Genomic DNA, 11,217 nt, shown 5'->3' with positions numbered 1-11,217 from the left:
AGGGGCAACAGGAGAACAGAGCAGTCTACAATGCAATTGTTAGTCGACCAATGGCCCCGATTTTATAGATTTTGTGTTTCTATTTCCATCACCGTTTGCCTCCCCTCGACTTCGGACGGATATATTCTGTGCAGGGTCCGATTGTCTCCCTAATGTTTGACCTCAGTCAGTTTATACAAAGCTCTTTTCACATTTTCCCTAGTTTACTGCTTGAGGAGGCGAAGATGTTTGAGAAAGGAGACAGTCCAAACTCTTTAACTACAGTGAGAAGCCAGTAACTAGTCCTGTCTGCTGATTGGCCAGAGGGAGCCCCGCCTCTGTAATGTAATTGGTCCGTGTCTGGGGTAGTTTCAAGTTGCTGGCGGTGATTGGCTGCTGTGGCTGTCACTCAGCTCCCGCCGTTGAATTTCCGCTGTCAAAACTTTGGGACTGACAGGAGGAGTTTTTATTGAGTTTTGCTGTAAATGGATGTCTGCACCAGGGGGACTGGTGGTCGCTGAAGAGACGCCCGGTGCCTGAACGGGGAGCGGGGGTAAGTTTACTCTTTGCTCGGCTCTGACACTGAATGGCAGGGTAACAAATGCAGGACTTAGTGCCCGGTTACAACAGTGGCAAAGGTTCCTGTATCATTCATTCGCCTTCAGCTTCCCTCCGTCTCTATCCGTGCCGGGTAATATACTGAGCTGCGGGGCTGCTGGATGGGGAGCTCGGAGTTTGCAGCCCAGACTCCGGGGGCACAGGCGAGAGGAGTGACTGGGGCCTCGGCCACTGAGCAGCGAATTATGCCCCTCACTGGAACAGGGGCATCGATAACAGGCACTGCGCTGCACGCACTTTCTGCTGCTTTTACAATCAGGATGTGAAACAATCTGCAGTCTAATTATTGACACCCGCCTTCCCACCTCCAAAAAACAAACCACATTGACAACTTTGCAAAGCAGCAACTGTTGCCAGAAGTGAAGTGCTGCTACCTTTCATACTTCTAAAGCGGCACCACTCGTTCTCACTACAAACTTCGAAGCGGCCACCTTTAGGGATTATCTCTTGTCTAATCATGAGTTACATAGGTGTCGTCTAACGGGACCAATTAAATATTGTTCAGAAATCATTTGGAGGCCGACTGATTTCCGAAATTCGACCAGAGAGTAGTTCCTTTTAATCAGTCTGGAAACCCCCCGAAAGTACCTGCACTTATAACAGCTTTCACACTAGTTGACCGCTTTAAATTCTTTCACCAGTTAACACATTTACTGCATTACAAAATAGTTACACACAGGACACCATTCGGCCCGCCCTGCCTATGCTGGCCCTATGTAAGAGCTACTCAGCTGGAGCCACTCCTCATTGCCTCCACCACATTCTCAGACAATGCATTCCAGATTCTAATTAACTTATTCCTCAAGTCACCTTTGACTCTTTTGCCAATCAGTTGCTACCCTGCTACATTAAACACTGACCATCCTACTCATCTGCCCACCTACCACCTCAAAGACAATTAGGGATGGGCAATAAATGCTGGCCTAGCCAGCAATGTCCAAACTGTGAAATAATAAAAAGCACCTGCCACCTTACCCACCTACCATCTCACCTGATCCAATTATCTCACCCACCTCCCCACTCTGTCGTCCTACCTATTCACCCATTCACTAACATTCATACTGTGCCTTTAAACTTGTTAAATGGCATCTAGTGCTGTAAAAGGGGATGTGGCTTCTGTGCTCATTCTCTTCACTGCCCCACAAGGATTCCTGCACTGAGGGAATTTTGCTGCATCATGGATCAGAAGTTGGAGCATTCACTTCTCGGCCTTTTGGCTAAGCTCAAATGTCAGATCAAGTCCAAGATGGGCTGCACTATTTTATCTTGTCAGCTTGGATCTTGTTTGCCTCTCTTGTGGGGACCATGAATTGGATTCAACTGGAATTTGGTTTGAAGCAAGCAAGGCAAAGTGGCACAGTGGTTAGCACTGCTGCCTCACAGCTCCAGGGACCTGAGTTTGATCCTGGCTTAGGTGACTGTCTGTGTGAAATTTGTATGTCCTCTCTGTGTTTGCATGGGTTTCCTCTGGGTGGGCCGATTTCCTCCCATAGTGCAAAGATATGTGGATTAGGTGCATTGCTCCTTAGTGATCCAGGATGCAGAGGTTAGAGGGATTAGCAGGGTAAATATGTGAGGTTACTGGGATACGGCCTAGGTGGGATTGTTGTCAGTGCAGATTTGATGGGCCAAATGGTCTCCTTCTGCACTGTAGGGATTCTATGATTCTATTCTATAAGGAGATTGTCCGGTCCACTCTACACATTTGTAACTTTAAGAATGGAGTAAAAAACATTATAAATTGGAGCATTTTCAATGTATCCAGATAAGTGCATAGATTCCTTTCTGATCAGCGATGGATCCAGGGGTTAGAACATAAGAAATAGAAGCAGGAATAGGCCATCTAGCCCTTCGAGCCTGCCCCGCCATTCAATAAGATCATGGCTGATCTGAAGTGGATCAGTTCCACTTACCCACCTGCTCCCCATAACCCTTAATTCCCTTGTCTATCAGAAACCTATCTACCCGTGACTTAAACATATTTAGCGAGGTAGCCTCCACCACTTCAACGGGCAGAGAATTCCAGAGATTCACCACCCTTTGAGTGAAGAAGTTCCTCCTCAACTCCGATCTAAACTGCCCCCCCCTTATCTTGAGGCCGTGCCCTCTAGTTCTGCTATCCTTTCTAAGCGGGAAGAATCTCTCTACCTCTACCCTATCTAGCCCCTTCATTATCTTCTTTGTCTCTATAAGATCCCCCCTCAGCCTTCTAAACTCCAACGAGTACAGACCCAGTCTATTCAATCTCTCTTCATAGGCTAACCCCCTCCTCCAGTATCAGCCTAGTGAACCTTTTCTGCACTCCCTCCAAGGCCAATATATCCTTTCGCAAATGCGGCGACCAAAACTGCACACAGTATTCCAGTTGCGGCCTCACCAGTGCCCTGTACAGTTGCAGCTTTTATATTTTATCCCCCTCGCTATAAAGGCCAGCATCCCATTTGCCTTCTTGATCACCTGCTGCACCTGCAGACTGGGGTTTTGCGATTCGTGCACAAGGACCCCCAGGTCCCTCTGCACCGTAGTATGCTGCAGCTTTTCACCCTTTAAATAATAATCCCTCCTACTATTATTTCTACCAAAGTGGATAACCTCACATTTGCTAACATTATACTCCAGTTCTGACTCTGATCAGAGGCTTTGGCCAATGAGCTAACGCTCTGACTAGATTTTCTGGTTTTTCTGTATTGTTTGTTTGCAAACAGTGTAATTCACATATCCTCGCCATGTTACATCATGTTGGTGGGAAGCTTTGATAATCCTGACAATTTGCTCTTCTTGAAGAGACAGTAGTTGAAAACAAAGTAGAACTATTGATTGCTTGAACAGTAGATTAGGCTAGTTTTCCTAAATAAACACTATTGGATTGTTGAGCAAACAAATGGTTTTAGACCGTTAAGTGATATTTCTGATTCATGTCATCACAGTTCCTAGAAAGATGTGCAACACTACTTTACTGTAGAGAACAGTTTTGTATCATGTTTTAATTAAATATGCAAATATCAGTTCCTTATTTATTAGTTGCTGCCCTACCCTAACTTTTATCCTGGTATTGCTGAAACTCCATATTGTACTGATACTTCCTTAAACAGAATTAATAGTCACTAACATTGTAGGTAATGCATAGTTCATTGCCATTTATTCTACCACTGCCTTCAGTGGTAAGGGGAGAAGGTAGTCAAATTTACCTTAGCCGGAAAGGGAATTGAATCTGCACCATTGATGTTTTTATGAACCACGTGTTAGCCATCTAAGCTAACCAGTCCTTGATGCGTAGATTACAGAGGCAGACAAAGAAATCTATTTGTTTGAAACCTAGGCATATACTTTGTTAACCCTCTGTGAAAGGTTCCAGTGCCAAAACTAAATGTGATTGTGCTTCCCAGCATAAAGTAATAGAAGAAGTAGAGACTCTATGTAGCTAACTTTTAGGATTACCTCTGTGCTGTCAGATTGCTTGCTGACTTCATCAGAAAGGCAAAAGCCATCTGTTTAGACCTTCCACTATCTCAAATCATGTTCCTTGACCACTTTTTTGGATTGAAATAGAGCATACAAAACTTTGACTGCCTGTTTGACTCTGAGTCAACGTTCAAATCTCACAACCTGCCCTTACCAAAGAGTGTTCTCTTCTTCCTCTGCTGCCTCTAATAACCTCCTCCACTTTGCCATCCCCTGCAATGCTTTAACCCTTGCTTGTAATTTTGACATCTATAGACTTAAGTTTCTTCCAATATTCTCCTTGCCAGCCACTTTATTCTATCTTCCATAATCTCCAACTTGTTTTAAGCTGAGTTCAGTCTACCTTGATCCACAATAAGATCCAGTGACTTATTACTCCTATTCCAGTTTACCTTCATTGACTTCTTGTCCCACAATATAATGATTTAAAAATTCTCATTCTCCTCTTAAAATCTCTCTATGCTCTCCATGCATCTCTGCAAACTTCTCTTTTGTATTTCCCAGATCCCCGCAACTCCAATCTTTGGTCTTCTGTGTGTTATTACTACTCTTGGTCTTTACTTTATTTGCGACAGAACCTTTAACCACTGTTCCCCACTCTCTGAGCGCTTCCATTAAATCTCTACCTCTCCACTTGCAACTTCTAAAAATCTTGTTAAAATTCATTTTTTTCAACAAGTTTGCAGGCACCTCCGCTAACTACATGCCATTAGCTCATTGTTCATTCTCCTATTGCTTTTATCAATTCTATTTATTTTTTCCCCTTGCCCTTTCAAGTGCCTTGTTAATTTTTCTCTGTTAAAGGCAAATTAAATGATAGGGGAGGAAGTGCAGATGCTAGTAATTTGAAATAAGTATAGAAAGTACTGGAAACGCTCAGCACATTAGTCAGCATCTATGGATAGGACAGACAAGTTAACAATTAAGATGTGAAGCTCATTTTTTTTGTTCATTGATCAGATGTCAGCATTTATTGCCCATTGCCAATTGCCCAGTAGTAGTAATTGTAAGTGGTAGTTGTTTTTGTTGAAAGCTTCCATCCCAGCACCTCTTTCCCTTTGGTAACCTGAGGTTGTGCTGCAGTGTGTATGTTCCTTTTAGGTAAATGGATCTTAATACTAATCTCAAGCACCTGGCCTGTAAATTTTATGGCCTATATCTCTGCGAATTTCTGTTGACAAAAACATATGTGTATAGCAAAGCATAAATTTGTCTCAAAACATTCACTCATTGATTTTCATTATATAAACTGGTACTTTCATAGAAACCCCTGAATCCTATAATCTAGGGATTTTCTACACCTTTGTTGCAGATAGAAATAACCGCTGTCAAGGATAATTGATTTCATTTTTACTTGCAACCTTAATCCATGTGACCAATTTTTAACAAATGACAAAAGCAAAATGGGAAACCAAGAACGGCAAATGATTAGGTAAGAGTAGCATGTTGTGTTTCATAGTGGTACAGCTCTAAAATGGCAAAGATCCTCACCCATTTCTCTGAATGACAGAATAAACCATGTGTGACAAAATGCTCACTGTAACAAACCATCACAGAATTAGTAGTTTTAAAATGAAGAATTGGATTTAACGAATAGGCAGATGGCTCATAAAACTTGCCATTGAGCTTTCCACCATCCTCCAGCCTGTTTGTGACCTGTTCGCAATTTTATGAAGTTCTGCCCAGCTTGGCACCATTTGAGGCACTAAAGCAGCCAGTGGACAACTTCCTGTATACTTGCAATCTTTTCATCAATAGGAGGAATTCTGGGAAGCCCAACAGATCTTTATCAGACCATGGTTGGAAAGTTGGCAGAGGGAGAGGGGACACTTCCATTACTGGCTTCTTTCCAGATCAGGAAATCCCCTTTCCTCCACACCACCACTCTGCCCCCACTCCCCAAACTCTCCTCTGTGTACTCTCCTCCCTGCCTGGCCTTGTGATCATTCCTCTGTGCCTTCTCACCTGGGGCTCCCCTCCTGAACAGTTGCACCAACCTGCCTCGGTGGGGTCTGGCACCTAGAATCTGTGGACTGCTATTAGTGGCACCACTGAGTGTAGAGAGTTGCCAGTCAGTCAAATTCCTCTAGAGCGAGAGACAGAAGTCCTTCCTCTGAAATGGCTGTAGGGCAGCTGGTATCCCTTGATTCTTCAGGTGCTAGGGCATGAAATCTCTCCTCCCAATCCCCCCCTCCCTTCCCAATCCCCATCCAAGATATCTCATCCATTATAAAATCCTTATTTTTTATATATGAAGTACAAGTTTTACCAGGTCAGTTTCAGATTCTGATGTTTTGAATGTGATTTTGTCAGACATTGGATTAATTTAAAACAACAGCAGCCCAATCGGACCAGCATATCTAACAATTGCCATATTTTCATCAGGATACATTTTACCTTGGATCACTTTGTAGGTTTAATTTTTCAAAATGTTAGATGGTGTCCATCCTCAGTACATGTAGCTAGAGGGAGGTTGATCGATTTGCGAGGTTTCAATCAAAACTAACAATGGTGATTTCACAGCCTGGGGTTCTGAGCTGTGAAAAAAAAGTACGTGGAGTTATACAAAATAAAGCATGGAGACTGGTCCCATGTGACTGTGCTCGGTCCATACTCCATGTGAATGTCCTTCCACTGCAATTCTTCACACACTGGCCACCTGTCCCCCTGCTCTATTCTCCATCAATTGGGCATCAATCTCCCCTAACTGTTAAGAGTTGAGAGGAGATGGATAAATAGCTTAATCATTTACACTGGAGATACAGCGCTGGAGAATACACCATGTAAGATTTAAAGCAGAAAAACTTATCCCTGAGAAAGCTTTAATGAGTGCTATTGACACCCATTAAAACAGTTGAGATATGCATGGAAAATGAATACATTATAAATATCAACTAAATATTTAGTTACAGGATTAAGCATTACGAAGTTAGATACAAATATGCCATCTCCTGTGGAACAACTCATGAGTTATGGGAGCAAAGAAAGGCAGGTCCTCAAGATTTAGTAATCTTGTTGTAAAGGAATTTTGCTTCATTTAGCTTTGAAGAAGATTGGAAGACACTTGCGTCAGAAAATTAATGCCACGGACGGCTTTTTCCATTCCATGCCTTTTTTTAAAACATAAAAAACATAATCGTATTTCTAATGGGCTGATCTCCCATGACTTTAAGCATGGAGAATCAAAAACAAATAAAGAATAGTTGAAACAGGGTTAGAACTCAGAGATAATGGGGCAAAGATAGACTGATGCAATTCATTCCCTATTATAAATTTCTATAGCTGCATTATAACTATACCATCTAACCAGTTCCCATTATAAATATGGAGAGAAATTTGTAAAGGGGAACATTGATAGGAAGTGAATGTAATGAATAGTTTTGAAAAAGGTATAAACACCCCCGACATTTTATTTTAAAAAATACAGTTTTTATTAACATAATTGAAACTTACTTCCTGAATCACATGTTATATCTTTTAACGCCTACTTTAATTTTTTACTTTACGGTCTTGAAATTCTGGGCGTTGACTGGGATTTTTATGTCAGATAAACTGATGAAGCTTATTGTAAATTTTGTGCTTTCTGGGCATGCATTTTTATTCAATTTCCCCAAATATTAACTAGAGTAGTTAAAGTGTAACAGTAGAGGCACTGGAATTTTGTGTGCATTTGCAGAAGACCTTTAAAAAAAAGTAGAGATTGACGCATCAAAGTGAAGGTGGGTGATAACAGGGATCTGCCTGCTGCCCATGATAGAGTATGGAAATAGCCACAGGGGCTGCAGGGTGCCAAGCAGACATAGTGAAAGGTTCACATTGAAGTTCTGGGACTTCGACCCAGCTGCAAAAAAAAACAGAAACAACCTCTATCTATCATCTCTCATGCCCTTCTCCTTCCCCATATGCCCCTTATGCTCCATCCACCTCATGACCTCCACGCACCCTTGACCCCTCATTTTCCACGCCAAGCTATTTCTCTCTATCCATACCCCCATGCAAAACTATGGTCTCTATTCCAACCAAGTTGCTTGTCAAAGCCTCTGTGGCAACTTAGTGCCAATCCATGATCCCAAACACATCCCTGTCCCTATGCCAACTCATGCCAATCTCTCGCCATCCATTGGATATGTACATCCTCTATGGTAACTCATCTAGTACCCAACATGGGCAACGCTCAGGAGCCAGGCAGAGATTAAACAAAATAAGTTCTTAGTGTGTATTGGTGACTGTACTAAAAAAAAACTTGCATTGTTAAAGGCCCATTCAATATATTTAAATTCCTGCAAGTACTCAAATCTCTTATGAGCATTAATATTTCATTCAGAACTTAATATTTTATAAAAGCCTTTATATTCATTGTCCCACACCAAATACTTTACAACCACTTGGAGCTGCCCTCAAACAGTGAAGATACTAGGCTTTCACTGTGATAATAGGTTGATAATCAGTCTTACAGCACTAATCTTAATGATAAACCTCAGACTTATGTTAGCAGAAATAGTGAAATTGCCATTAGCCACAGCAGGCTTTTTTAAAAATAGGATTTAAATGCCTGGCAGTTACAGTGTGGTTTTATACTTTTTATACACATTCATGTCTAATTTAAACAATGTAAGAAGTCTGACAACACCTAGTTTAAGTCCAACTGATTTATTTGATAGTAAACTCACAAGCTTTCGAGGTTTCCCTCTTTGTCAGGTGAATGGAGAGTTCTGGCCTCAGACAGAGCATATAACAGCACACACAGTTTACAGATTACTGATTAGAATGCAAATCTTTATACCTAACCTGCTATTCAAGTCTTAAAGTGGCCAACAATGTGAGTGGAAACCAACTGATAGCCAAGTTCCGCGCACATGAGGACGGTCTCAACAGGGATCTTGGGTTCATGTCGCACTATCTGTAACCCCCATGACTTGCCTGGGTTTGCAAAACCTCACTTACTGTACTGTCTGGAGACAATACACATCTCTTTAACCTGTGCTCAGTGCTCCTTCCACTCACATTGTTAGCCACTTTAAGACTTGAATAGCAGGTTAGGTGTAAAGATTTGCATTCTAATCAGTAACCTGTAAACTGTCTGTGCTGTTATATGCGCTGTCTGAGGCCAGAACTCTCCATTCACCTGACGAAGAGGTAAACCTTGAAAGCTTGTGAGTTTACTATCAAATAAATCGGTTGGACTTAAACCTGGTGTTGTCAGACTTCTTACTGTGTTTGCCCCAGTCCAACGCTGGCATCTCCACATCATAATTTAAACAATCCCAGAGGGCACCTTGGCTGAAATTTTATTGCCCCATCCACCACGTGGATGAGAGATGGAACATGGAAAAGTCTGTTAACCTCAGGCAGGATCTTACGGTTTTGGAACAAGCAAGGCTTGTCCCACCCAAAGAGGTACCTGGATCTATTCAGAAGAGTTTCTTACTTTTTCAAAAGGGTACCTTATTTCTCCAAATAACTTCAGTAGCTTTAGTCATTTTGCTCAATGACTCAAACTCAGAAGCTGTGGTTTTGCACATTCCACTAATGAAAATTGTATTTGTTTTAAGGCTAGCTGCACTTTTACATGTGGAGTTGCCTCTGTGAACCATGGATGTGCAAATTATGATCTATTCTTTTTTCCCCCTTTTCCGTATGTATTAGGGTTTTGAGGTATAAAATTCTGCTAATTAAAATTTCGAAGTTCCAAGTTCTTAATTTCTAACACTAGGTTTGTGCCTGCCTCTGTTGTGCTTGACCCAACCAGATATGAATAACTAGTAGTTGTGAATCAAGTAAAATTTATCAAGCAGGATTTACATATACTGAACAAAAGACAAAGATAACATGGGAGTCTCTTACCCCGCAAATTCTTTGATTATATTGGCGTTGCTAGCACAGGTAACATTTGAACTGTGTCCAGAAGAGTCATATCCTAGAAACCATTATAACACTGTGCCAACAAAGATTCCAATTTTTCAACTTTTATCCCCACTTCTTCTTAATCCAGAAGCTGTTTCTTGGAAAAAAGTCCAAATTCACCTCTTCCATTGGCTTAAGGTGCATGTCATTTCATCTCATTTCACTTCTGTAACTAGAACCATGCAGACTAAAGACATCCTTTGTCGCCTGGGACTCCAGAGTTTAAGTTTCATTTTAAACAAATAATTTCCTTTCGATACAGAACAGTTACAAAGTCACATCCCCTGTCAATAATGCACCGATCATAACCATTCACATAACCTCAGTCTAACCCATTCCTACAAATATTAAAACCATTAAGAACAAAGTTAACAACATTTCTTATCATATTGCCAAAAGAGAGGAAGCTTTCCTTCTAATACAGATGTTCTACCCTACAAATATAGTTAATCAATTGAATCAGTGCGTGAGTTTTGTTTTAAAGAGAAAATCATCCAAAGTTCAAACTACTTTTAACTATGATGGGAACCTGAAAGGGGGACGGGGAGGGATACAGGGAACTTTAAAAGCTTGAAATGGACGACTGTTTTCTTTAACAGCTCATTTAACCATAAGGTTGTTCTGTCCTGTTATTTTAAAACGACTAGATTAGACTTTCTGCAATAAGTCAAACTGCTCTCAGTGCATGTTTGCAGAATAAATGGACAGAACTCGCATTATGTATGCTCTGTCCATTTGTACTTGGCATAAATGAACCTAACCAGCAATCTTTAAAATGCATCCCTTTTAAAATTAATTTTGTGGAGTCAGGAGATTCAATAATGTTGCACCTATCAATGCAGAAGGTCATCCTCCCAAAGCATTATTATGACTTTCCATAGCCTTCCTTAGTGATTACATCCACACCCAGGCACATTATCCATCCCTAAAGTGTAGCATGGACCATTTGTTATTGCAATTTAAATGAGGCCTGACCAAGAGGACAAGAGTTGGCCATTCAGTCCCTCAAACTTGTTTTGTTGTTCAATTAAATCATGCCTGATCTGTATCAGACCTTGGGATATCTTCCTTATTCCCATAAATCTCTATACCCTTGCCACACAAAAATCCATCAAACGCCATTTAAAATTTCCAGTTGACTTAGCCTCCGCACTATGTTGGGAACACAATTCCCAATTTCCACTACCCTTTGTGTAAAGAAATGTTTCCTATCATCAGTCCTGAATGACCTAGCCCTAGTTTTAAAGTCCAGCT

The 11,217-nt window shown here is 41.3% G+C and overlaps 1 protein-coding gene across 1 annotated transcript in view; it reads left to right on the top strand.

The window, feature by feature from the left end:
• Window positions 1-437: 437 nt before the first annotated feature.
• Window positions 438-11,217, top strand: part of LOC145343454 (tumor necrosis factor alpha-induced protein 8) — a 106,807-nt gene continuing 96,027 nt past the window's right edge. The window contains exon 1 of the mRNA XM_080189696.1: window positions 438-532. The gene's annotated coding sequence lies outside the window, so the exon portion shown is untranslated. The remainder of the gene's footprint in view (window positions 533-11,217) is intronic.

The sequence above is a fragment of the Carcharhinus amblyrhynchos genome, chromosome 5 (genome assembly GCF_965287045.1).
Source record: "Carcharhinus amblyrhynchos chromosome 5, sCarAmb.v2.hapA, whole genome shotgun sequence".
NCBI lineage: Eukaryota > Metazoa > Chordata > Chondrichthyes > Carcharhiniformes > Carcharhinidae > Carcharhinus > Carcharhinus amblyrhynchos.
This window is presented reverse-complemented; position numbering and strand designations above follow the sequence as displayed.